The sequence below is a fragment of the Rhineura floridana genome, chromosome 9 (genome assembly GCF_030035675.1).
Source record: "Rhineura floridana isolate rRhiFlo1 chromosome 9, rRhiFlo1.hap2, whole genome shotgun sequence".
Classification (NCBI taxonomy): domain Eukaryota; kingdom Metazoa; phylum Chordata; class Lepidosauria; order Squamata; family Rhineuridae; genus Rhineura; species Rhineura floridana.
Genome location: NC_084488.1, coordinates 20,869,593 through 20,896,880, shown reverse-complemented (window position 1 = coordinate 20,896,880; position 27,288 = coordinate 20,869,593).

Here is a 27,288-nt window from a genome sequence, read left to right as displayed (position 1 = left end):
GGAGAGAAAAAGAAGGCAAAAACTGTGACGCGCGGGTCAGGATTTTTTCAAAAAAATGGGAAGTATCCAAAGCATCTCAAACTCGCGTCATATGATGCCCGAGATCCGAAAGGGCAGAAAAAAATTGCGGAACCTGTTTCCCTGCTCTAGATTCTGAACAAGCTGCAGAAACCTGAGTGCAGCTCAGGAGAGAAAAAGAAGGCAAAAACTGTGACCCGCGGGTCAGGATTTTTTCAAAAAAATGAAAAGTATCCAAAGCGTCTCAAACTCGCATCATATGATGCATGAGATCCGAAAGGGCAGAAAAAGTTTGCGGAACCTGTTTCCCTGCTCTAGATTCTGAACAAGCTGCAGAAATCTGAGTGTAGCTCAGGAGAGAAAAAGAAGGCAAAAACTGTGACCCGCGGGTCAGGATTTTTTCAAAAAAATGAAAAGTATCCAAAGCGTCTCAAACTCGCGTCATATGATGCCCGAGATCCGAAAGGGCAGAAAAAGTTTGCGGAACCTGTTTCCCTGCTCTAGATTCTGAACAAGCTGCAGAAACCTGAGTGCAGCTCAGGAGAGAAAAAGAAGGCAAAAACTCTGACCCGAAAAACTCTAGTCAGGATTTTTTCAAAAAAATGAAAAGTATCCAAAGCGTTTCAAACTCGCGTCATATGATGCCCGAGATCAGAAAGGGCAGAAAGAATTTGCGGAACCTGTTTCCCTGCTCTAGATTCTGAACAAGCTGCAGAAACCTGAGTGCAGCTCAGGAGAGAAAAAGAAGACAAAAACTGTGACCCGCGGGTCAGGATTTTTTCAAAAAAATGAAAAGTATCCAAAGCGTCTCAAACTCGCATCATATGATCCATGAGATCTGAAAGGGCAGAAAAAGTTTGCAGAACCTGTTTCCCTCCTCTAGATTCTGAACAAGCTGCAGAAACCTAAGTGTAGCTCAGGAGAAAAAAAGAAGGCAAAAACTGTGACCCGCGGGTCAAGATTTTTTCAAAAAAATGAAAAGTATCCAAAGCGTCTCAAACTCGCGTCATATGATGCCCGAGATCCGAAAGGGCAGAAAAAGTTTGCGGAACCTGTTTCCCTGCTCTAGATTCTGAACAAGCTGCAGAAACCTGAGTGCAGCTCAGGAGAGAAAAAGAAGGCAAAAACTGTCTGAAGAAGCTGCAGAAATCTGAGTGCAGCTCAGGAGAGAAAAGGAAGGCAAAAACTGTGACCCGCGGGTCAGGATTTTTTCAAAAAAATGAAAAGTATCCAAAGCGTCTCAAACTCACGTCATATGATGCCCGAGATCCGAAAGGGCAGTAAAAGTTTGTGAAACCTGTTTCCCTGCTCTAGATTCTGAACAAGCTGCAGAAACCTGAGTGCAGCTCAGGAGAGAAAAAGAAGGCAAAAACTGTCTGAAGAAGCTGCAGAAATCTGAGTGCAGCTCAGGAGAGAAAAGGAAGGCAAAAACTGTGACCCGCGGGTCAGGATTTTTTCAAAAAAATTAAAAGTATCCAAAGCGTCTGAAACTGGCGTCATATGATGGCCGAGATCCGAAAGGGCAGAAAAAGTTTACGGAACCTGTTTCCCTGCTCTAGATTCTGAACAAGCTGCAGAAACCTGAGTGCAGCTCAGGAGAGAAAAAGAAGACAGTGTCTCAAACTCGCGTCATATGATGCCCGAGATCCGAAAGGGCAGAAAAAGTTTGCGGAACCTGTTTCCCTGCTCTAGATTCTGAACAAGCTGCAGAAACCTGAGTGCAGCTCAGGAGAGAAAAAGAATGCAAAAACTCTCACCCGAAAAACTCTGGTCAGGATTTTTTCAAAAAAATGAAAAGTATCCAAAGCGTTTCAAACTCACATCATATGAAGCCCGGGATCAGAAAGGGCAGAAAGAATTTGCGGAACCTGTTTCCATGCTCTAGATTCTGAACAAGCTGCAGAAACCTGAGTGCAGCTCAGGAGAGAAAAAGAAGGCAAAAACTGTCTGAAGAAGCTGCAGAAATCTGAGTGCAGCTCAGGAGAGAAAAAGAAGGCAAAAACTGTGACCCGCGGGTTAGGATTTTTTCAAAAAAATGAAAAGTATCCAAAGCGTCTCAAACTCGCGTCATATGATGCCCGAGATCCGAAAGGGCAGAAAAAGTTTGCGGAACCTGTTTCCCTGCTCTAGATTCTGAACAAGCTGCAGAAACCTGAGTGCAGCTCAGGAGAGAAAAAGAAGGCAAAAACTCTCTGAAGAAGCTGCAGAAATCTGAGTGCAGCTCAGGAGAGAAAAGGAAGGCAAAAACTGTGACCCGCGGGTCAGGATTTTTTCAAAAAAATGAAAAGTATCCAAAGCATCTCAAACTCGCGTCATATGATGCCCGAGATCCGAAAGGGCAGAAAAAGTTTGTGAAACCTGTTTCCCTGCTCTAGATTCTGAACAAGCTGCAGAAACCTGAGGGCAGCTCAGGAGAGAAAAAGAAGACAAAAACTGTCTGAAGAAGCTGCAGAAATCTGAGTGCAGCTCAGGAGAGAAAAGGAAGGCAAAAACTGTGACCCGCGGGTCAGGATTTTTTCAAAAAAATGAAAAGTATCCAAAGCGTCTCAAACTCACGTCATATGATGCCCGAGATCCGAAAGGGCAGTAAAAGTTTGTGAAACCTGTTTCCCTGCTCTAGATTCTGAACAAGCTGCAGAAACCTGAGTGCAGCTCAGGAGAGAAAAAGAAGGCAAAAACTGTCTGAAGAAGCTGCAGAAATCTGAGTGCAGCTCAGGAGAGAAAAGGAAGGCAAAAACTGTGACCCGCGGGTCAGGATTTTTTCAAAAAAATTAAAAGTATTCAAAGCGTCTGAAACTGGCGTCATATGATGGCCGAGATCCAAAAGGGCAGAAAAAGTTTACGGAACCTGTTTCCCTGCTCTAGATTCTGAACAAGCTGCAGAAACCTGAGTGCAGCTCAGGAGAGAAAAAGAAGACAGTGTCTCAAACTCGCGTCATATGATGCCCGAGATCCGAAAGGGCAGAAAAAGTTTGCGGAACCTGTTTCCCTGCTCTAGATTCTGAACAAGCTGCAGAAACCTGAGTGCAGCTCAGGAGAGAAAAAGAATGCAAAAACTCTCACCCGAAAAACTCTGGTCAGGATTTTTTCAAAAAAATGAAAAGTATCCAAAGCGTTTCAAACTCACATCATATGAAGCCCGGGATCAGAAAGGGCAGAAAGAATTTGGGGAACCTGTTTCCATGCTCTAGATTCTGAACAAGCTGCAGAAACCTGAGTGCAGCTCAGGAGAGAAAAAGAAGGCAAAAACTGTCTGAAGAAGCTGCAGAAATCTGAGTGCAGCTCAGGAGAGAAAAAGAAGGCAAAAACTGTGACCCGCGGGTTAGGATTTTTTCAAAAAAATGAAAAGTATCCAAAGCGTCTCAAACTCGCGTCATATGATGCCCGAGATCCGAAAGGGCAGAAAAAGTTTGCGGAACCTGTTTCCCTGCTCTAGATTCTGAACAAGCTGCAGAAACCTGAGTGCAGCTCAGGAGAGAAAAAGAAGGCAAAAACTCTCTGAAGAAGCTGCAGAAATCTGAGTGCAGCTCAGGAGAGAAAAGGAAGGCAAAAACTGTGACCCGCGGGTCAGGATTTTTTCAAAAAAATGAAAAGTATCCAAAGCATCTCAAACTCGCGTCATATGATGCCCGAGATCCGAAAGGGCAGAAAAAGTTTGTGAAACCTGTTTCCCTGCTCTAGATTCTGAACAAGCTGCAGAAACCTGAGGGCAGCTCAGGAGAGAAAAAGAAGACAAAAACTGTGACCACGCGGGTCAGGATTTTTTCAAAAAAATGAAAAGTATCCAAAGCGTCTCAAACTTGCATCATATGATGCATGAGATCCGAAAGGGCAGAAAAAGTTTGCGGAACCTGTTTCCCTGCTCTAGATTCTGAACAAGCTGCAGAAACCTGAGTGCAGCTCAGGAGAGAAAAAGAAGACAAAAACTGTGACCCGCGGGTCAGGATTTTTTCAAAAAAATGAAAAGTATCCAAAGCGTCTCAAACTCACGTCATATGATGCCCGAGATCCGAAAGGGCAGTAAAAGTTTGCGGAACCTGTTTCCCTTCTCTAGATTCTGAACAAGCTGCAGAAACCTGCGTGCAGCTCAGGAGAGAAAAAGAAGGCAAAAACTGTGACCCGCGGGTCAGGATTTTTTCAAAAAAATGAAAAGTATCCAAAGCGTCTGAAACTGGCGTCATATGATGGCCGAGATCCGAAAGGGCACAAAAAGTTTACAGAACCTGTTTCCCTGCTCTAGATTCTGAACAAGCTGCAGAAACCTGAGTGCAGCTCAGGAGAGAAAAAGAAGGCAAAAACTCTCTGAAGAAGCTGCAGAAATCTGAGTGCAGCTCAGGAGAGAAAAGGAAGGCAAAAACTGTGACCCGCGGGTCAGGATTTTTTCAAAAAAATGAAAAGTATCCAAAGCATCTCAAACTCGCGTCATATGATGCCCGAGATCCGAAAGGGCAGAAAAAGTTTGTGAAACCTGTTTCCCTGCTCTAGATTCTGAACAAGCTGCAGAAACCTGAGTGCAGCTCAGGAGAGAAAAAGAAGGCAAAAACTGTCTGAAGAAGCTGCAGAAATCTGAGTGCAGCTCAGGAGAGAAAAGGAAGGCAAAAACTGTGACCCGCGGGTCAGGATTTTTTCAAAAAAATGAAAAGTATCCAAAGCATCTCAAACTCGCATCATATGATGCCCGAGATCCGAAAGGGCAGAAAAAGTTTGTGAAACCTGTTTCCCTGCTCTAGATTCTGAACAAGCTGCAGAAACCTGAGTGCAGCTCAGGAGAGAAAAAGAAGACAAAAACTGTGACCCGCGGGTCAGGATTTTTTCAAAAAAATGAAAAGTATCCAAAGCGTCTCAAACTCACGTCATATGATGCCCGAGATCCGAAAGGGCAGTAAAAGTTTGCGGAACCTGTTTCCCTTCTCTAGATTCTGAACAAGCTGCAGAAACCTGCGTGCAGCTCAGGAGAGAAAAAGAAGGCAAAAACTGTGACCCGCGGGTCAGGATTTTTTCAAAAAAATGAAAAGTATCCAAAGCGTCTGAAACTGGCGTCATATGATGGCCGAGATCCGAAAGGGCAGAAAAAGTTTACGGAACCTGTTTCCCTGCTCTAGATTCTGAACAAGCTGCAGAAACCTGAGTGCAGCTCAGGAGAGAAAAAGAAGACAGTGTCTCAAACTCGCGTCATATGATGCCCGAGTTCCGAAAGGGCAGAAAAAGTTTGCGGAACCTGTTTCCCTGCTCTAGATTCTGAACAAGCTGCAGAAACCTGAGTGCAGCTCAGGAGAGAAAAAGAATGCAAAAACTCTCACCCGAAAAACTCTGGTCAGGATTTTTTCAAAAAAATGAAAAGTATCCAAAGCGTTTCAAACTCACATCATATGAAGCCCGGGATCAGAAAGGGCAGAAAGAATTTGCGGAACCTGTTTCCATGCTCTAGATTCTGAACAAGCTGCAGAAACCTGAGTGCAGCTCAGGAGAGAAAAAGAAGGCAAAAACTGTCTGAAGAAGCTGCAGAAATCTGAGTGCAGCTCAGGAGAGAAAAAGAAGGCAAAAACTGTGACCCGCGGGTTAGGATTTTTTCAAAAAAATGAAAAGTATCCAAAGCGTCTCAAACTCGCGTCATATGATGCCCGAGATCCGAAAGGGCAGAAAAAGTTTGCGGAACCTGTTTCCCTGCTCTAGATTCTGAACAAGCTGCAGAAACCTGAGTGCAGCTCAGGAGAGAAAAAGAAGGCAAAAACTCTCTGAAGAAGCTGCAGAAATCTGAGTGCAGCTCAGGAGAGAAAAGGAAGGCAAAAACTGTGACCCGCGGGTCAGGATTTTTTCAAAAAAATGAAAAGTATCCAAAGCATCTCAAACTCGCGTCATATGATGCCCGAGATCCGAAAGGGCAGGAAAAGTTTGTGAAACCTGTTTCCCTGCTCTAGATTCTGAACAAGCTGCAGAAACCTGAGGGCAGCTCAGGAGAGAAAAAGAAGACAAAAACTGTGACCACGCGGGTCAGGATTTTTTCAAAAAAATGAAAAGTATCCAAAGCGTCTCAAACTTGCATCATATGATGCATGAGATCCGAAAGGGCAGAAAAAGTTTGCGGAACCTGTTTCCCTGCTCTAGATTCTGAACAAGCTGCAGAAACCTGAGTGCAGCTCAGGAGAGAAAAAGAAGGCAAAAACTGTCTGAAGAAGATGCAGAAATCTGAGTGCAGCTCAGAAGAGAAAAGGAAGGCAAAAACTGTGACCCGCGGGTCAGGATTTTTTCAAAATAATGAAAAGTATCCAAAGCATCTGAAACTGGTGTCATATGATGCCCGAGATCCGAAACGGCAGAAAAAGTTTACGGAACCTGTTTCCCTGCTCTAGATTCTGAACAAGCTGCAGAAACCTGAGTGCAGCTCAGGAGAGAAAAAGAAGGCAAAAACTCTGACCCGCGGGTCATGATTTTTTCAAAAAAATGAAAAATATCGAAAGCATCTGAAACTGGCGTCATATGATTCCCGAGATCCGAAACGACAGAAAAAGTTTATGGAACCTGTTTCCCTGCTCTAGATTCTGAACAAGCTGCAGAAACCTGAGTGCAGCTCAGGAGAGAAAAAGAAGACAAAAACTGTGACCCGCGGGTCAGGATTTTTTCAAAAAAATGAAAAGTATCCAAAGCGTCTCAAACTCGCGTCATATGATGCCCGAGATCCGGAAGAGGAGGAAAAGTTTTTGGAACCTGTTTCCCTGCTCTAGATTCTGAACAAGCTGCAGAAACCTGAGTGCAGCTCAGGAGAGAAAAAGAAGGCAAAAACTGTGACCCGCGGGTCAGGATTTTTTCAAAAAAATGAAAAGTATCCAAAGCGTCTCAAACTCGCGTCATATGATGCCCGAGATCCAAAAGGGCAGAAAAATTTTGCGGAACCTGTTTCCCTGCTCTAGATTCTGAACAAGCTGCAGAAACCTGAGTGCAGCTCAGGAGAGAAAAACAAGACAAAAACTGTGACCCGCGGGTCAGGATTTTTTCAAAAAAATGAAAAGTATCCAAAGCGTCTCAAAGTCGCATCATATGATGCATGAGATCCGAAAGGGCAGAAAAAGTTTGCGGAACCTGTTTCCCTGCCCTAGATTCTGAACAAGCTGCAGAAACCTGAGTGCAGCTCAGGAGAGAAAAAGAAGGCAAAAACTGTGACCCGCGGGTCAGGATTTTTTCAAAAAAATGAAAAGTATCCAAAGCATCTCAAATTCGCGTCATATGATGCCCGAGATCCGAAAGGGCAGAAAAAAATTGCGGAACCTGTTTCCCTGCTCTAGATTCTGAACAAGCTGCAGAAACCTGAGTGCAGCTCAGGAGAGAAAAAGAAGGCAAAAACTGTCTGAAGAAGCTGCAGAAATCTGAGTGCAGCTCAGGAGAGAAAAGGAAGGCAAAAACTGTGACACGCGGGTCAGGATTTTTTCAAAAAAATGGAAAGTATCCAAAGCATCTCAAACTCGCATCATATGATGCCCGAGATCCGAAAGGGCAGAAAAAGTTTGTGAAACCTGTTTCCCTGCTCTAGATTCTGAACAAGCTGCAGAAACCTGAGTGCAGCTCAGGAGAGAAAAAGAAGACAAAAACTGTGACCCGCGGGTCAGGATTTTTTCAAAAAAATGGGAAGTATCCAAAGCGTCTCAAACTCGTGTCATATGATGCCCGAGATCCGAAAGGGCAGAAAAAGTTTGTGAAACCTGTTTCCCTGCTCTAGATTCTGAACAAGCTGCAGAAACCTGAGTGCAGCTCAGGAGAGAAAAAGAAGGCAAAAACTCTCTGAAGAAGCTGCAGAAATCTGAGTGCAGCTCAGGAGAGAAAAGGAAGGCAAAAACTGTGACCCGCGGGTCAGGATTTTTTCAAAAAAATGAAAAGTATCCAAAGCATCTCAAACTCGCGTCATATGATGCCCGAGATCCGAAAGGGCAGAAAAAGTTTGTGAAACCTGTTTCCCTGCTCTAGATTCTGAACAAGCTGCAGAAACCTGAGTGCAGCTCAGGAGAGAAAAAGAAGGCAAAAACTGTCTGAAGAAGCTGCAGAAATCTGAGTGCAGCTCAGGAGAGAAAAGGAAGGCAAAAACTGTGACCCGCGGGTCAGGATTTTTTCAAAAAAATGAAAAGTATCCAAAGTGTCTCAAACTCGCGTCATATGATGCCCGAGATCCGAAAGGGCAGAAAAAGTTTGCGGAACCTGTTTCCCTGCTCTAGATTCTGAACAAGCTGCAGAAACCTGAGTGCAGCTCAGGAGAGAAAAAGAAGGCAAAAACTGTCTGAAGAAGCTGCAGAAATCTGAGTGCAGCTCAGGAGAGAAAAGGAAGGCAAAAACTGTGACCCGCGGGTCAGGATTTTTTCAAAAAAATTAAAAGTATCCAAAGCATCTCAAACTCGCATCATATGATGCCCGAGATCCGAAAGGGCAGAAAAAGTTTGTGAAACCTGTTTCCCTGCTCTAGATTCTGAACAAGCTGCAGAAACCTGAGTGCAGCTCAGGAGAGAAAAAGAAGACAAAAACTGTGACCCGCGGGTCAGGATTTTTTCAAAAAAATGGGAAGTATCCAAAGCGTCTCAAACTCGTGTCATATGATGCCCGAGATCCGAAAGGGCAGAAAAAGTTTGTGAAACCTGTTTCCCTGCTCTAGATTCTGAACAAGCTGCAGAAACCTGAGTGCAGCTCAGGAGAGAAAAAGAAGGCAAAAACTCTCTGAAGAAGCTGCAGAAATCTGAGTGCAGCTCAGGAGAGAAAAGGAAGGCAAAAACTGTGACCCGCGGGTCAGGATTTTTTCAAAAAAATGAAAAGTATCCAAAGCATCTCAAACTCGCGTCATATGATGCCCGAGATCCGAAAGGGCAGAAAAAGTTTGTGAAACCTGTTTCCCTGCTCTAGATTCTGAACAAGCTGCAGAAACCTGAGTGCAGCTCAGGAGAGAAAAAGAAGACAAAAACTGTGACCCCGCGGGTCAGGATTTTTTCAAAAAAATGAAAAGTATCCAAAGCGTCTCAAACTTGCATCATATGATGCATGAGATCCGAAAGGGCAGAAAAAGTTTGCGGAACCTGTTTCCCTGCTCTAGATTCTGAACAAGCTGCAGAAACCTGAGTGCAGCTCAGGAGAGAAAAAGAAGGCAAAAACTCTCTGAAGAAGCTGCAGAAATCTGAGTGCAGCTCAGGAGAGAAAAGGAAGGCAAAAACTGTGACCCGCGGGTCAGGATTTTTTCAAAAAAATGAAAAGTATCCAAAGCATCTCAAACTCGCGTCATATGATGCCCGAGATCCGAAAGGGCAGAAAAAGTTTGTGAAACCTGTTTCCCTGCTCTAGATTCTGAACAAGCTGCAGAAACCTGAGTGCAGCTCAGGAGAGAAAAAGAAGGCAAAAACTGTCTGAAGAAGCTGCAGAAATCTGAGTGCAGCTCAGGAGAGAAAAGGAAGGCAAAAACTGTGACCCGCGGGTCAGGATTTTTTCAAAAAAATGAAAAGTATCCAAAGTGTCTCAAACTCGCGTCATATGATGCCCGAGATCCGAAAGGGCAGAAAAAGTTTGCGGAACCTGTTTCCCTGCTCTAGATTCTGAACAAGCTGCAGAAACCTGAGTGCAGCTCAGGAGAGAAAAAGAAGGCAAAAACTGTCTGAAGAAGCTGCAGAAATCTGAGTGCAGCTCAGGAGAGAAAAGGAAGGCAAAAACTGTGACCCGCGGGTCAGGATTTTTTCAAAAAAATTAAAAGTATCCAAAGCATCTCAAACTCGCATCATATGATGCCCGAGATCCGAAAGGGCAGAAAAAGTTTGTGAAACCTGTTTCCCTGCTCTAGATTCTGAACAAGCTGCAGAAACCTGAGTGCAGCTCAGGAGAGAAAAAGAAGACAAAAACTGTGACCCGCGGGTCAGGATTTTTTCAAAAAAATGGGAAGTATCCAAAGCGTCTCAAACTCGTGTCATATGATGCCCGAGATCCGAAAGGGCAGAAAAAGTTTGTGAAACCTGTTTCCCTGCTCTAGATTCTGAACAAGCTGCAGAAACCTGAGTGCAGCTCAGGAGAGAAAAAGAAGGCAAAAACTCTCTGAAGAAGCTGCAGAAATCTGAGTGCAGCTCAGGAGAGAAAAGGAAGGCAAAAACTGTGACCCGCGGGTCAGGATTTTTTCAAAAAAATGAAAAGTATCCAAAGCATCTCAAACTCGCGTCATATGATGCCCGAGATCCGAAAGGGCAGAAAAAGTTTGTGAAACCTGTTTCCCTGCTCTAGATTCTGAACAAGCTGCAGAAACCTGAGTGCAGCTCAGGAGAGAAAAAGAAGACAAAAACTGTGACCCCGCGGGTCAGGATTTTTTCAAAAAAATGAAAAGTATCCAAAGCGTCTCAAACTTGCATCATATGATGCATGAGATCCGAAAGGGCAGAAAAAGTTTGCGGAACCTGTTTCCCTGCTCTAGATTCTGAACAAGCTGCAGAAACCTGAGTGCAGCTCAGGAGAGAAAAAGAAGGCAAAAACTGTCTGGAGAAGATGCAGAAATCTGAGTGCAGCTCAGGAAAGAAAAGGAAGGCAAAAACTGTGACCCCGCGGGTCAGGATTTTTTCAAAAAAATGAAAAGTATCCAAAGCATCTCAAACTCGCGTCATATGATGCCCGAGATCCGAAAGGGCAGAAAAAGTTTGTGAAACCTGTTTCCCTGCTCTAGATTCTGAACAAGCTGCAGAAACCTGAGTGCAGCTCAGGAGAGAAAAAGAAGGCAAAAACTCTGACCCACGGGTCATGATTTTTTCAAAAAAATGAAAAATATCGAAAGCATCTGAAACTGGCGTCATATGATTCCCGAGATCCGAAACGACAGAAAAAGTTTATGGAACCTGTTTCCCTGCTCTAGATTCTGAACAAGCTGCAGAAACCTGAGTGCAGCTCAGGAGAGAAAAAGAAGACAAAAACTGTGACCCGCGGGTCAGGATTTTTTCAAAAAAATGAAAAGTATCCAAAGCGTCTCAAACTCGCGTCATATGATGCCCGAGATCGGGAAGAGGAGGAAAAGTTTTCGGAACCTGTTTCCCTGCTCTAGATTCTGAACAAGCTGCAGAAACCTGCGTGCAGCTCAGGAGAGAAAAAGAAGGCAAAAACTGTGACCCGCGGGTCAGGATTTTTTCAAAAAAATGAAAAGTATCCAAAGCGTCTCAAACTCGCATCATATGATGCCCGAGATCCGAAAGGGCAGAAAAAGTTTGCGGAACCTGTTTCCCTGCTCTAGATTCTGAACAAGCTGCAGAAACCTGAGTGCAGCTCAGGAGAGAAAAAGAAGACAAAAACTGTGACCCGCGGGTCAGGATTTTTTCAAAAAAATGGGAAGTATCCAAAGCGTCTCAAACTCGTGTCATATGATGCCCGAGATCCGAAAGGGCAGAAAAAGTTTGTGAAACCTGTTTCCCTGCTCTAGATTCTGAACAAGCTGCAGAAACCTGAGTGCAGCTCAGGAGAGAAAAAGAAGGCAAAAACTCTCTGAAGAAGCTGCAGAAATCTGAGTGCAGCTCAGGAGAGAAAAGGAAGGCAAAAACTGTGACCCGCGGGTCAGGATTTTTTCAAAAAAATGAAAAGTATCCAAAGCATCTCAAACTCGCGTCATATGATGCCCGAGATCCGAAAGGGCAGAAAAAGTTTGTGAAACCTGTTTCCCTGCTCTAGATTCTGAACAAGCTGCAGAAACCTGAGTGCAGCTCAGGAGAGAAAAAGAAGACAAAAACTGTGACCCGCGGGTCAGGATTTTTTCAAAAAAATGAAAAGTATCCAAAGCGTCTCAAACTCTCGTCATATGATGCCCGAGATCCGAAAGGCAGTAAAAGTTTGCGGAACCTGTTTCCCTTCTCTAGATTCTGAACAAGCTGCAGAAACCTGCGTGCAGCTCAGGAGAGAAAAAGAAGGCAAAAACTGTGACCCGCGGGTCAGGATTTTTTCAAAAAAATGAAAAGTATACAAAGCGTCTGAAACTGGCGTCATATGATGGCCGAGATCCGAAAGGGCACAAAAAGTTTACGGAACCTGTTTCCCTGCTCTAGATTCTGAACAAGCTGCAGAAACCTGAGTGCAGCTCAGGAGAGAAAAAGAAGACAAAAACTGTGACCCGCGGGTCAGGATTTTTTCAAAAAAATGAAAAGTATCCAAAGTGTCTCAAACTCGCGTCATATGATGCCCGAGATCCGAAAGGGCAGAAAAAGTTTGCGGAACCTGTTTCCCTGCTCTAGATTCTGAACAAGCTGCAGAAACCTGAGTGCAGCTCAGGAGAGAAAAAGAATGCAAAAACTCTCACCCGAAAAACTCTGGTCAGGATTTTTTCAAAAAAATGAAAAGTATCCAAAGCGTTTCAAACTGACGTCATATGATGCCCGGGATCAGAAAGGGCAGAAAGAATTTGCGGAACCTGTTTCCGTGCTCTAGATTCTGAACAAGCTGCAGAAACCTGAGTGCAGCTCAGGAGAGAAAAAGAAGGCAAAAACTGTGACCCGCGGGTCAGGATTTTTTCAAAAAAATGGGAAGTATCCAAAGCGTCTCAAATTCGCGTCATATGATGCCCGAGATCCGAAAGGGCAGAAAAAAATTGCGGAACCTGTTTCCCTGCTCTAGATTCAGAACAAGCTGCAGAAACCTGAGTGCAGCTCAGGAGAGAAAAACAAGACAAAAACTGTGACCTGCGGGTCAGGATTTTTTCAAAAAAATGAAAAGTATCCAAAGCGTCTCAAAGTCGCATCATATGATGCATGAGATCCGAAAGGGCAGAAAAAGTTTGCGGAACCTGTTTCCCTGCTCTAGATTCTGAACAAGCTGCAGAAACCTGAGTGCAGCTCAGGAGAGAAAAAGAAGACAAAAACTGTGACCCGCGGGTTAGGATTTTTTCAAAAAAATGAAAAGCATCCAAAGCGTCTCAAACTCGCGTCATATGATGCCCGAGATCCGAAAGGGCAGAAAAAGTTTGCGGAACCTGTTTCCCTGCTCTAGATTCTGAACAAGCTGCAGAAACCTGAGTGCAGCTCAGGAGAGAAAAAGAAGGCAAAAACTGTGACCCGCGGGTTAGGATTTTTTCAAAAAAATGGGAAGTATCCAAAGCGTCTCAAACTCGCGTCATATGATGCCCAAGATCAGAAAGGGCAGAAAGAATTTGCGGAACCTGTTTCCCTGCTCTAGATTCTGAACAAGCTGCAGAAACCTGAGTGCAGCTCAGGAGAGAAAAAGAAGACAAAAACTGTCTGAAGAAGCTGCAGAAATCTGAGTGCAGCTCAGGAGAGAAAAAGAAGGCAAAAACTGTGACCCGCGGGTCAGGATTTTTTCAAAAAAATGGAAAGTATCCAAAGCATCTCAAACTCGCATCATATGATGCCCGAGATCTGAAAGGGCAGAAAAAGTTTGTGAAACCTGTTTCCCTGCTCTAGATTCTGAACAAGCTGCAGAAACCCGAGTGCAGCTCAGGAGAGAAAAAGAAGACAAAAACTGTGACCCGCGGGTCAGGATTTTTTCAAAAAAATGAAAAGTATCCAAAGCGTCTGAAACTGGCGTCATATGATGGCCGAGATCCGAAAGGGCAGAAAAAGTTTACGGAACCTGTTTCCCTGCTCTAGATTCTGAACAAGCTGCAGAAACCTGAGTGCAGCTCAGGAGAGAAAAAGAAGGCAAAAACTCTCACCCGAAAAACACTGGTCAGGATTTTTTCAAAAAAATGAAAAGTATCCAAAGCGTTTCAAACTCACATCATATGAAGCCCGGGATCAGAAAGGGCAGAAAGAATTTGCGGAACCTGTTTCCATGCTCTAGATTCTGAACAAGCTGCAGAAACCTGAGTGCAGCTCAGGAGAGAAAAAGAAGGCAAAAACTGTGACCCGCGGGTTAGGATTTTTTCAAAAAAATTGAAAGTATCCAAAGCGTCTCAAACTCGCGTCATATGATGCCCGAGATCCGAAAGGGCAGAAAAAGTTTGCGGAACCTGTTTCCCTGCTCTAGATTCTGAACAAGCTGCAGAAACCTGAGTGCAGCTCAGGAGAGAAAAAGAAGGCAAAAACTGTGACCCGCGGGTCAGGATTTTTTCAAAAAAATGGGAAGTATCCAAAGCGTCTCAAACTCGTGTCATATGATGCCCGAGATCCGAAAGGGCAGAAGAAGTTTGTGAAACCTGTTTCCCTGCTCTAGATTCTGAACAAGCTGCAGAAACCTGAGTGCAGCTCAGGAGAGAAAAAGAAGGCAAAAACTCTCTGAAGAAGCTGCAGAAATCTGAGTGCAGCTCAGGAGAGAAAAAGAAGGCAAAAACTGTGACCCGCGGGTTAGGATTTTTTCAAAAAAATGAAAAGTATCCAAAGCGTCTCAAACTCGCGTCATATGATGCCCGAGATCCGAAAGGGCAGAAAAAGTTTGCGGAACCTGTTTCCCTGCTCTAGATTCTGAACAAGCTGCAGAAACCTGAGTGCAGCTCAGGAGAGAAAAAGAAGGGAAAAACTGTGACCCGCGGGTCAGGATTTTTTCAAAAAAATGAAAAGTATCCAAAGCGTCTCAAACGCGCGTCATATGATGCCCGAGATCCGAAAGGGCAGAAAAAGTTTGCGGAACCTGTTTCCCTGCTCTAGATTCTGAACAAGCTGCAGAAACCTGAGTGCAGCTCAGGAGAGAAAAAGAAGGCAAAAACTGTCTGAAGAAGCTGCAGAAATCTGAGTGCAGCTCAGGAGAGAAAAGGAAGGCAAAAACTGTGACCCGCGGGTCAGGATTTTTTCAAAAAAATGAAAAGTATCCAAAGCATCTCAAACTCGCATCATATGATGCCCGAGATCCGAAAGGGCAGAAAAAGTTTGTGAAACCTGTTTCCCTGCTCTAGATTCTGAACAAGCTGCAGAAACCTGAGTGCAGCTCAGGAGAGAAAAAGAAGGCAAAAACTGTGACCAGCGGGTCAGGATTTTTTCAAAAAAATGAAAAGTATCCAAAGCGTCTCAAACGCGCGTCATATGATGCCCGAGATCCGAAAGGGCAGAAAAAGTTTGCGGAACCTGTTTCCCTGCTCTAGATTCTGAACAAGCTGCAGAAACCTGAGTGCAGCTCAGGAGAGAAAAAGAAGGCAAAAACTGTCTGAAGAAGCTGCAGAAATCTGAGTGCAGCTCAGGAGAGAAAAGGAAGGCAAAAACTGTGACCCGCGGGTCAGGATTTTTTCAAAAAAATGAAAAGTATCCAAAGCATCTCAAACTCGCATCATATGATGCCCGAGATCCGAAAGGGCAGAAAAAGTTTGTGAAACCGGTTTCCCTGCTCTAGATTCTGAACAAGCTGCAGAAACCTGAGTGCAGCTCAGGAGAGAAAAAGAAGACAAAAACTGTGACCCGCGGGTCAGGATTTTTTCAAAAAAATGAAAAGTATCCAAAGCGTCTCAAACTCACGTCATATGATGCCCGAGATCCGAAAGGGCAGTAAAAGTTTGCGGAACCTGTTTCCCTTCTCTAGATTCTGAACAAGCTGCAGAAACCTGCGTGCAGCTCAGGAGAGAAAAAGAAGGCAAAAACTGTGACCCGCGGGTCAGGATTTTTTCAAAAAAATGAAAAGTATCCAAAGCGTCTGAAACTGGCGTCATATGATGGCCGAGATCCGAAAGGGCAGAAAAAGTTGACGGAACCTGTTTCCCTGCTCTAGATTCTGAACAAGCTGCAGAAACCTGAGTGCAGCTCAGGAGAGAAAAAGAAGACAGTGTCTCAAACTCGCGTCATATGATGCCCGAGATCCGAAAGGGCAGAAAAAAATTTGCGGAACCTGTTTCCCTGCTCTAGATTCTGAACAAGCTGCAGAAACCTGAGTGCAGCTCAGGAGAGAAAAAGAATGCAAAAACTCTCACCCGAAAAACTCTGGTCAGGATTTTTTCAAAAAAATGAAAAGTATCCAAAGCGTTTCAAACTCACATCATATGATGCCCGGGATCAGAAAGGGCAGAAAGAATTTGCGGAACCTGTTTCCATGTTCTAGATTCTGAACAAGCTGCAGAAACCTGAGTGCAGCTCAGGAGAGAAAAAGAAGGCAAAAACTGTGACCCGCGGGTTAGGATTTTTTCAAAAAAATGAAAAGTATCCAAAGCGTCTCAAACTTGCGTCATATGATGCCCGAGATCCGAAAGGGCAGAAAAAGTTTGCGGAACCTGTTTCCCTGCTCTAGATTCTGAACAAGCTGCAGAAACCTGAGTGCAGCTCAGGAGAGAAAAAGAAGGCAAAAACTGTGACCCGCGGGTCAGGATTTTTTCAAAAAAATGGGAAGTATCCAAAGCGTCTCAAACTCGTGTCATATGATGCCCGAGATCCGAAAGGGCAGAAAAAGTTTGTGAAACCTGTTTCCCTGCTCTAGATTCTGAACAAGCTGCAGAAACCTGAGTGCAGCTCAGGAGAGAAAAAGAAGGCAAAAACTCTCTGAAGAAGCTGCAGAAATCTGAGTGCAGCTCAGGAGAGAAAAGGAAGGCAAAAACTGTGACCCGCGTGTCAGGATTTTTTCAAAAAAATGAAAAGTATCCAAAGCATCTCAAACTCGTGTCATATGATGCCCGAGATCCGAAAGGGCAGAAAAAGTTTGTGAAACCTGTTTCCCTGCTCTAGATTCTGAACAAGCTGCAGAAACCTGAGTGCAGCTCAGGAGAGAAAAAGAAGACAAAAACTGTGACCCGCGGGTCAGGATTTTTTCAAAAAATGAAAAGTATCCAAAGCGTCTCAAACTTGCATCATATGATGCATGAGATCCGAAAGGGCAGAAAAAGTTTGCGGAACCTGTTTCCCTGCTCTAGATTCTGAACAAGCTGCAGAAACCTGAGTGCAGCTCAGGAGAGAAAAAGAAGGCAAAAACTGTCTGAAGAAGATGCAGAAATCTGAGTGCAGCTCAGGAAGAAAAGGAAGGCAAAAACTGTGACCCGCGGGTCAGGATTTTTTCAAAACAATGAAAAGTATCCAAAGCATCTGAAACTGGTGTCATATGATGCCCGAGATCCAAAACGGCAGAAAAAGTTTACGGAACCTGTTTCCCTGCTCTAGATTCTGAACAAGCTGCAGAAACCTGAGTGCAGCTCAGGAGAGAAAAAGAAGACAAAAACTGTGACCCGCGGGTCAGGATTTTTTCAAAAAAATGAAAAGTATCCAAAGCGTCTCAAACTCGCGTCATATGATGCCCGAGATCCGAAAGGGCAGGAAAAGTTTGTGGAACCTGTTTCCCTGCTCTAGATTCTGACCAAGCTGCAGAAACCTGAGTGCAGCTCAGGAGAGAAAAAGAAGGCAAAAACTGTGACCCGCGGGTCAGGATTTTTTCAAAAAAATGAAAAGTATCCAAAGCGTCTCAAACTCGCGTCATATGATGCCCGAGATCAGAAAGGGCAGAAAAAGTTTGCGGAACCTGTTTCCCTGCTCTAGATTCTGAACAAGCTGCAGAAACCTGAGTGCAGCTCAGGAGAGAAAAAGAAGGCAAAAACTGTGACCCGTGGGTCAGGATTTTTTCAAAAAAATGAAAAGTATCCAAAGCGTCTCAAACTCGCGTCATATGATGCCCGATATCCGAAAGGGCAGAAAAAAATTGCGGAACCTGTTTCCCTGCTCTAGATTCTGAACAAGCAGCAGAAACCTGAGTGCAGCTCAGGAGAGAAAAAGAAGGCAAAAACTGTCTGAAGAAGCTGCAGAAATCTGAGTGCAGCTCAGAAGAGAAAAGGAAGGCAAAAACTGTGACCCGCGGGTCAGGATATTTTCAAAATAATGAAAAGTATCCAAAGCATCTGAAATTGGTGTCATATGATGCCCGAGATCCGAAACGGCAGAAAAAGTTTACGGAACCTGTTTCCCTGCTCTAGATTCTGAAAAAGCTGCAGAAACCTGAGTGCAGCTCAGGAGAGAAAAAGAAGACAAAAACTGTGACCTGCGGGTCAGGATTTTTTCAAAAAAATGAAAAGTATCCAAAGCATCTGAAACTGGCGTCATATGATGCCCGAGATCCGAAACAGCAGAAAAAGTTTACGGAACCTGTTTCCCTGCTCTAGATTCTGAACAAGCTGCAGAAACCTGACTGCAGCTCAGGAGAGAAAAAGAAGACAAAAACTGTGACCCGCGGGTCAGGATTTTTTCAAAAAAATGAAAAGTATCCAAAGCATCTGAAACTGGCGTCATATGATGCCCGAGATCCGAAACGGCAGAAAAAGTTTACGGAACCTGTTTCCCTGCTCTAGATTCTGAAAAAGCTGCAGAAACCTGAGTGCAGCTCAGGAGAGAAAAAGAAGACAAAAACTGTGACCAGCGGGTCAGGATTTTTTCAAAAAAATGAAAAGTATCCAAAGCATCTGAAACTGGCGTCATATGATGCCCGAGATCCGAAACGGCAGAAAAAGTTTACGGAACCTGTTTCCCTGCTCTAGATTCTGAACAAGCTGCAGAAACCTGCGTGCAGCTCAGGAGAGAAAAAGAAGGCAAAAACTGTGACCCGCGGGTCAGGATTTTTTCAAAAAAATGAAAAGTATCCAAAGCGTCTCAAACTCGCATCATATGATGCATGAGATCCGAAAGGGCAGGAAAAGTTTGAGAAACCTGTTTCCCTGCTCTAGATTCTGAACAAGCTGCAGAAACCTGAGTGCAGCTCAGGAGAGAAAAAGAATGCAAAAACTCTGACCCGAAAAACTCTGGTCAGGATTTTTTCAAAAAAATGAAAAGTATCCAAAGCGTCTCAAACTCTCGTCATATGATGCCCGAGATCAGAAAGGGCAGAAAGAATTTGCAGAACCTCTTTCCCTGCTCTAGATTCTGAACAAGCTGCAGAAACCTGAGTGCAGCTCAGGAGAGAAAAAGAAGGCAAAAACTGTGACCCGCGGGTCAGGATTTTTTCAAAAAAATGAAAAGTATCCAAAGCGTCTCAAACTCGCGTCATATGATGCCCGAGATCCGAAAGGGCAGAAAAAGTTTGCGGAACCTGTTTACCTACTCTAGATTCTGAACAAGCTGCAGAAACCTGAGTGCAGCTCAGGAGAGAAAAAGAATGCAAAAACTCTGACCCGAAAAACTCTGGTCAGGATTTTTTCAAAAAAATGAAAAGTATCCAAAGCATCTGAAACTGGCGTCATATGATGCCCGAGATCTGAAACGGCAGAAAAAGTTTACGGAACCTGTTTCCCTGCTCTAGATTCTGAACAAGCTGCAGAAACCTGAGTGCAGCTCAGGAGAGAAAAAGAAGACAAAAACTGTGACCCGCGGGTCAGGATTTTTTCAAAAAAATGAAAAGTATCCAAAGCGTCTCAAACTCGCGTCATATGATGCCCGAGATCCGAAAGGGCAGGAAAAGTTTGCGGAACCTGTTTCCCTGCTCTAGATTCTGAACAAGCTGCAGAAACCTGCGTGCAGCTCAGGAGAGAAAAAGAAGGCAAAAACTGTGACCTGCGGGTCAGGATTTTTTCAAAAAAATGAAAAGTATCCAAAGCGTCTCAAACTCGCATCATATGATGCATGAGATCCGAAAGGGCAGAAAAAGTTTGCGGAACCTGTTTCCCTGCTCTAGATTCTGAACAAGCTGCAGAAACCTGAGTGCAGCTGAGGAGAGAAAAAGAAGGCAAAAACTGTCTGAAGAAGCTGCAGAAATCTGAGTGCAGCTCAGGAGAGAAAAGGAAGGCAAAAACTGTGACCCGCGGGTCAGGATTTTTTCAAGAAAATGAAAAGTATCCAAAGCATCTGAAACTGGCGTCATATGATGCCCGAGATCCGAAACGGCAGAAAAAGTTTACGGAACCTGTTTCCCTGCTCTAGATTCTGAACAAGCTGCAGAAACCTGAGTGCAGCTCAGGAGAGAAAAAGAAGGCAAAAACTGTGACCCGCGGGTCAGGATTTTTTCAAAAAAATGAAAAGTATCCAAAGCGTCTCAAACTCACGTCATATGATGCCCGAGATCCGAAAGGGCAGAAAAAGTTTGCGGAACCTGTTTCCCTGCTCTAGATTCTGAACAATCTGCAGAAACCTGAGTGCAGCTCAGGAGAGAAAAAGAAGGCAAAAACTCTGACCAGAAAAACTCTGGTCAGGATTTTTTCAAAAAAATGAAAAGTATCCAAAGCGTCTCAAACTCGAGTCATATGATGCCCGAGATCAGAGAGGGCAGAAAGAATTTGCGGGACCTGTTTCCCTGCTCTAGATTCTGAACAAGCTGCAGAAACCTGAGTGCAGCTCAGGAGAGAAAAAGAAGGCAAAAACTGTCTGAAGAATCTGCAGAAATCTGAGTGCAGCTCAGGAGAGAAAAGGAAGGCAAAAACTGTGACCCGCGGGTCAGGATTTTTTCAAAAAAATGAAAAGTATCCAAAGCATCTCAAACTCTCGACATATGATGCCCGAGATCAGAAAGGGCAGAAAGAATTTGCGGAACCTGTTTCCCTGCTCTAGATTCTGAACAAGCTGCAGAAACCTGAGTGCAGCTCAGGAGAGAAAAAGAAGGCAAAAACTGTGACCCGCGGGTCAGGATTTTTTCAAAAAAATGAAAAGTATCCAAAGCATCTCAAACTCGCGTCATATGATGCCCGAGATCCGAAAGGGCAGAAAAAGTTTGCGGAACCTGTTTACCTACTCTAGATCTTGAACAAGCTGCAGAAACCTGAGTGCAGCTCAGGAGAGAAAAAGAATGCAAAAACTCTGACCCGAAAAACTCTGGTCAGGATTTTTTCAAAAAAATGAAAAGTATCCAAAGCATCTGAAACTGGCGTCATATGATGCCCGAGATCCAAAACGGCAGAAAAAGTTTACGGAACCTGTTTCCCTGCTCTAGATTCTGAACAAGCTGCAGAAACCTGAGTGCAGCTCAGGAGAGAAAAAGAAGGCAAAAACTGTGACCCGTGGGTCAGGATTTTTTCAAAAAAATGAAAAGTATCCAAAGCGTCTCAAACTCGCGTCATATGATGCCCGAGATCCGAAAGGGCAGAAAAAAATTGCGGAACCTGTTTCCCTGCTCTAGATTCTGAACTAGCAGCAGAAACCTGAGTGCAGCTCAGGAGAGAAAAAGAAGGCAAAAACTGTCTGAAGAAGCTGCAGAAATCTGAGTGCAGCTCAGAAGAGAAAAGGAAGGCAAAAACTGTGACCCGCGGGTCAGGATATTTTCAAAATAATGAAAAGTATCCAAAGCATCTGAAACTGGTGTCATATGATGCCCGAGATCCGAAACGGCAGAAAAAGTTTACGGAACCTGTTTCCCTGCTCTAGATTCTGAAAAAGCTGCAGAAACCTGAGTGCAGCTCAGGAGAGAAAAAGAAGGCAAAAACTGTGACCTGCGGGTCAGGATTTTTTCAAAAAAATGAAAAGTATCCAAAGCATCTGAAACTGGCGTCATATGATGCCCGAGATCCGAAATGGCAGAAAAAGTTTACGGAACCTGTTTCCCTGCTCTAGATTCTGAACAAGCTGCAGAAACCTGAGTGCAGCTCAGGAGAGAAAAAGAAGACAAAAACTGTGACCCGCGGGTCAGGATTTTTTCAAAAAAATGAAAAGTATCCAAAGCGTCTCAAAATCGCGTCATATACTGCCCGAGATCCGAAAGGGCAGGAAAAGTTTGCGGAACCTGTTTCCCTGCTCTAGATTCTGAACAAGCTGCAGAAACCTGCTTGCAGCTCAGGAGAGAAAAAGAAGGCAAAAACTGTGACCCGCGGGTCAGGATTTTTTCAAAAAAATGAAAAGTATCCAAAGCGTTTCAAACTCGCGTCATATGATGCCCGAGATCCGAAAGGGCAGAAAATGTTTGCGGAACATGTTTCCCTGCTCTAGATTCTGAACAAGCTGCAGAAACCTGAGTGCAGCTCAGGAGAGAAAAAGAATGCAAAAACTCTGACCCGAAAAACTCTGGTCAGGATTTTTTCAAAAAAATGAAAAGTATCCAAGGCGTCTCAAACTCGCGTCATATGATGCCCGAGATCAGAGAGGGCAGAAAGAATTTGCGGAACCTGTTTCCCTGCTCTAGATTCTGAACAAGCTGCAGAAACCTGAGTGAGCTCTGGAGAGAAAAAGAAGGCAAAAACTGTCTGAAGAAGCTGCAGAAATCTGAGTGCAGCTCAGGAGAGAAAAGGAAGGCAAAAACTGTGACCCGCGGGTCAGGATTTTTTCAAAAAAATGAAAAGTATCCAAAGCGTCTCAAACTCTCGTCATATGATGCCCGAGATCCGAAAGGGCAGAAAAAGTTTGCGGAACCTGTTTCCCTGCTCTAGATTCTGAACAATCTGCAGAAACCTGAGTGCAGCTCAGGAGAGAAAAAGAAGGCAAAAACTCTGACCCGAAAAACTCTGGTCAGGATTTTTTCAAAAAAATGAAAAGTATCCAAAGCGTCTCAAACTCGAGTCATATGATGCCCGAGATCAGAGAGGGCAGAAAGAATTTGCGGGACCTGTTTCCCTGCTCAAGATTCTGAACAAGCTGCAGAAACCTGAGTGCAGCTCAGGAGAGAAAAAGAAGGCAAAAACTGTCTGAAGAAGCTGCAGAAATCTGAGTGCAGCTCAGGAGAGAAAAGGAAGGCAAAAACTCTGACCCGAAAAACTCTGGTCAGGATGTTTTCAAAAAAATGAAAAGTATCCAAAGCGTCTCAAACTCGCGTCATATGATGCCCTAGATCAGAAAGGGCAGAAAGAATTTGCGGAACATGTTTCCCTGCTCTAGATTTTGAACAAGCTGCAGAAACCGGAGTGCAGCTCAGGAGAGAAAAAGAAGGCAAAAACCTTGACCCGCGGGTCAGGATTTTTTCAAAAAAATGAAAATATCCAAAGCGTCTCAAACTCGCGTCATATGATGCCCGAGTTCCGAAAGGGCAGAAAAAGTTTGCGGAACCTGTTTCCCTGCTCTAGATTCTGAACAAGCTGCAGAAACCTGAGTGCAGCTCAGGAGAGAAAAAGAAGGCAAAAACTCTGACCCGAAAAACTCTGGTCAGGATTTTTTCAAAAAAATGAAAAGTATCCAAAGCGTCTCAAACTCAAGTCATATGATGCCCGAGATCAGAGAGGGCAGAAAGAATTTGCGGGACCTGTTTCCCTGCTCAAGATTCTGAACAAGCTGCAGAAACCTGAGTGCAGCTCAGGAGAGAAAAAGAAGGCAAAAACTGTCTGAAGAAGCTGCAGAAATCTGAGTGCAGCTCAGGAGAGAAAAGGAAGGCAAAAACTCTGACCCGAAAAACTCTGGTCAGGATGTTTTCAAAAAAATGAAAAGTATCCAAAGCGTCTCAAACTCGCGTCATATGATGCCCTAGATCAGAAAGGGCAGAAAGAATTTGCGGAACATGTTTCCCTGCTCTAGATTTTGAACAAGCTGCAGAAACCGGAGTGCAGCTCAGGAGAGAAAAAGAAGGCAAAAACCTTGACCCGCGGGTCAGGATTTTTTCAAAAAAATGAAAAGTATCCAAAGCGTCTCAAACTCGCGTCATATGATGCCCGAGTTCCGAAAGGGCAGAAAAAGTTTGCGGAACCTGTTTCCCTGCTCTAGATTCTGAACAAGCTGCAGAAACCTGAGTGCAGCTCAGGAGAGAAAAAGAAGGCAAAAACTGTGACCCGCGGGTCAGGATTTTTTCAAGAAAATGAAAAGTATCCAAAGCATCTCAAACTCGCGTCATATGATGCCCGAGATCCGAAAGGGCAGAAAAAGTTTGCGGAACCTGTTTCCCTGCTCTAGATTCTGAACAAGCTGCAGAAACCTGAGTGCAGCTCAGGAGAGAAAAAGAAGGCAAAAACTCTGACCTGAAAAACTCTGGTCAGGATTTTTTCAAAAAAATGAAAAGTATCCAAGGCGTCTCAAACTCGCGTCATATGATGCCCGAGATCAGAGAGGGCAGAAAGAATTTGCGGAACCTGTTTCCCTGCTCTAGATTCTGAACAAGCTGCAGAAACCTGAGTGCAGCTCAGGAGAGAAAAAGAAGGCAAAAACTGTCTGAAGAATCTGCAGAAATCTGAGTGCAGCTCAGGAGAGAAAAGGAAGGCAAAAACTGTGACCCGCGGGTCAGGATTTTTTCAAAAAAATGAAAAGTATCCAAAGCATCTCAAACTCTCGTCATATGATGCCCGAGATCAGAAAGGGCAGAAAGAATTTGCGGAACCTGTTTCCCTGCTCTAGATTCTGAACAAGCTGCAGAAACCTGAGTGCAGCTCAGGAGAGAAAAAGAATGCAAAAACTCTGACCCGAAAAACTCTGGTCAGGATTTTTTCAAAAAAATGAAAAGTATCCAAAGCATCTGAAACTGGCGTCATATGATGCCCGAGATCCAAAACGGCAGAAAAAGTTTACGGAACCTGTTTCCCTGCTCTAGATTCTGAACAAGCTGCAGAAACCTGAGTGCAGCTCAGGAGAGAAAAAGAAGGCAAAAACTGTGACCCGTGGGTCAGGATTTTTTCAAAAAAATGAAAAGTATCCAAAGCGTCTCAAACTCGCGTCATATGATGCCCGAGATCCGAAAGGGCAGAAAAAAATTGCGGAACCTGTTTCCCTGCTCTAGATTCTGAACTAGCAGCAGAAACCTGAGTGCAGCTCAGGAGAGAAAAAGAAGGCAAAAACTGTCTGAAGAAGCTGCAGAAATCTGAGTGCAGCTCAGAAGAGAAAAGGAAGGCAAAAACTGTGACCCGCGGGTCAGGATATTTTCAAAATAATGAAAAGTATCCAAAGCATCTGAAACTGGTGTCATATGATGCCCGAGATCCGAAACGGCAGAAAAAGTTTACGGAACCTGTTTCCCTGCTCTAGATTCTGAACAAGCTGCAGAAACCTGAGTGCAGCTCAGGAGAGAAAAAGAAGACAAAAACTGTGACCCGCGGGTCAGGATTTTTTCAAAAAAATGAAAAGTATCCAAAGCGTCTCAAAATCGCGTCATATACTGCCCGAGATCCGAAAGGGCAGGAAAAGTTTGCGGAACCTGTTTCCCTGCTCTAGATTCTGAACAAGCTGCAGAAACCTGCTTGCAGCTCAGGAGAGAAAAAGAAGGCAAAAACTGTGACCCGCGGGTCAGGATTTTTTCAAAAAAATGAAAAGTATCCAAAGCGTCTCAAACTCGCGTCATATGATGCCCGAGATCTGAAAGGGCAGAAAATGTTTGCGGAACCTGTTTCCCTGCTCTAGATTCTGAACAAGCTGCAGAAACCTGAGTGCAGCTCAGGAGAGAAAAAGAATGCAAAAACTCTGACCCGAAAAACTCTGGTCAGGATTTTTTCAAAAAAATGAAAAGTATCCAAGGCGTCTCAAACTCGCGTCATATGATGCCCGAGATCAGAGAGGGCAGAAAGAATTTGCGGAACCTGTTTCCCTGCTCTAGATTCTGAACAAGCTGCAGAAACCTGAGTGAGCTCAGGAGAGAAAAAGAAGGCAAAAACTGTCTGAAGAAGCTGCAGAAATCTGAGTGCAGCTCAGGAGAGAAAAGGAAGGCAAAAACTGTGACCCGCGGGTCAGGATTTTTTCAAAAAAATGAAAAGTATCCAAAGCGTCTCAAACTCTCGTCATATGATGCCCGAGATCAGAAAGGGCAGAAAGAATTTGCAGAACCTCTTTCCCTGCTCTAGATTCTGAACAAGCTGCAGAAACCTGAGTGCAGCTCAGGAGAGAAAAAGAAGGCAAAAACTGTGACCCGCGGGTCAGGATTTTTTCAAAAAAATGAAAAGTATCCAAAGCGTCTCAAACTCGCATCATATGATGCATGAGATCCGAAAGGGCAGAAAAAGTTTGCGGAACCTGTTTCCCTGCTCTAGATTCTGAACAAGCTGCAGAAACCTGAGTGCAGCTGAGGAGAGAAAAAGAAGGCAAAAACTGTCTGAAGAAGCTGCAGAAATCTGAGTGCAGCTCAGGAGAGAAAAGGAAGGCAAAAACTGTGACCCGCGGGTCAGGATTTTTTCAAAAAAATGAAAAGTATCCAAAGCATCTGAAACTGGCGTCATATGATGCCCGAGATCCGAAACGGCAGAAAAAGTTTAGGGAACCTGTTTCCCTGCTCTAGATTCTGAACAAGCTGCAGAAACCTGCGTGCAGCTCAGGAGAGAAAAAGAAGGCAAAAACTGTGACCCGCGGGTCAGGATTTTTTCAAAAAAATGAAAAGTATCCAAAGCGTCTCAAACTCGCATCATATGATGCATGAGATCCGAAAGGGCAGAAAAAAATTGCGGAACCTGTTTCCCTGCTCTAGATTCTGAACTAGCAGCAGAAACCTGAGTGCAGCTCAGGAGAGAAAAAGAAGGCAAAAACTGTCTGAAGAAGCTGCAGAAATCTGAGTGCAGCTCAGAAGAGAAAAGGAAGGCAAAAACTGTGACCCGCGGGTCAGGATATTTTCAAAATAATGAAAAGTATCCAAAGCATCTGAAACTGGTGTCATATGATGCCCGAGATCCGAAACGGCAGAAAAAGTTTACGGAACCTGTTTCCCTGCTCTAGATTCTGAACAAGCTGCAGAAACCTGAGTGCAGCTCAGGAGAGAAAAAGAAGACAAAAACTGTGACCCGCGGGTCAGGATTTTTTCAAAAAAATGAAAAGTATCCAAAGCGTCTCAAAATCGCGTCATATACTGCCCGAGATCCGAAAGGGCAGGAAAAGTTTGCGGAACCTGTTTCCCTGCTCTAGATTCTGAACAAGCTGCAGAAACCTGCTTGCAGCTCAGGAGAGAAAAAGAAGGCAAAAACTGTGACCCGCGGGTCAGGATTTTTTCAAAAAAATGAAAAGTATCCAAAGCGTCTCAAACTCGCGTCATATGATGCCCGAGATCTGAAAGGGCAGAAAATGTTTGCGGAACCTGTTTCCCTGCTCTAGATTCTGAACAAGCTGCAGAAACCTGAGTGCAGCTCAGGAGAGAAAAAGAATGCAAAAACTCTGACCCGAAAAACTCTGGTCAGGATTTTTTCAAAAAAATGAAAAGTATCCAAGGCGTCTCAAACTCGCGTCATATGATGCCCGAGATCAGAGAGGGCAGAAAGAATTTGCGGAACCTGTTTCCCTGCTCTAGATTCTGAACAAGCTGCAGAAACCTGAGTGAGCTCAGGAGAGAAAAAGAAGGCAAAAACTGTCTGAAGAAGCTGCAGAAATCTGAGTGCAGCTCAGGAGAGAAAAGGAAGGCAAAAACTGTGACCCGCGGGTCAGGATTTTTTCAAAAAAATGAAAAGTATCCAAAGCGTCTCAAACTCTCGTCATATGATGCCCGAGATCAGAAAGGGCAGAAAGAATTTGCAGAACCTCTTTCCCTGCTCTAGATTCTGAACAAGCTGCAGAAACCTGAGTGCAGCTCAGGAGAGAAAAAGAAGGCAAAAACTGTGACCCGCGGGTCAGGATTTTTTCAAAAAAATGAAAAGTATCCAAAGCGTCTCAAACTCGC